We start from the raw sequence: 427 nt of genomic DNA, 5'->3' as shown, positions 1-427 counted from the left end.
GCATACAAAGCGTTGATGACCAGTAATTTCGTCACAGAAATCAACCCTGACGGAACCAAAACTGTTTTTAGTTCGCCTCAAAATTCGACCTTTTCATAATAGAGGATCCACAATGATGTACCAATATAAACAAATAAAATGGTAAGCCCTTTTCCCCGTGTTAATTCATGGTAAAAAAAACCATACCATAACAAAAGGGGGATGTAAACTATAAATTATATCTGACGTCTAGAAGTCTGGAAACTATTTTTCCCAGAGTGTGACTGCGGCGCAAGCAATAGGAGGCTTTAACGGGGTAAAAATAATTCTTTTTTATGCCCATATATCATAGTGTATACTGTATGCTTGAAATTTTGTATAATGCTTGGTATACCCCCATCTCCCTTCCCACACCAATAGCACTCACATGCACGCATAGCCATGGATC

This window comes from Penaeus monodon, chromosome 22 (genome assembly GCF_015228065.2).
Source record: "Penaeus monodon isolate SGIC_2016 chromosome 22, NSTDA_Pmon_1, whole genome shotgun sequence".
Lineage (NCBI taxonomy): Eukaryota > Metazoa > Arthropoda > Malacostraca > Decapoda > Penaeidae > Penaeus > Penaeus monodon.
This window is presented reverse-complemented; position numbering follows the sequence as displayed.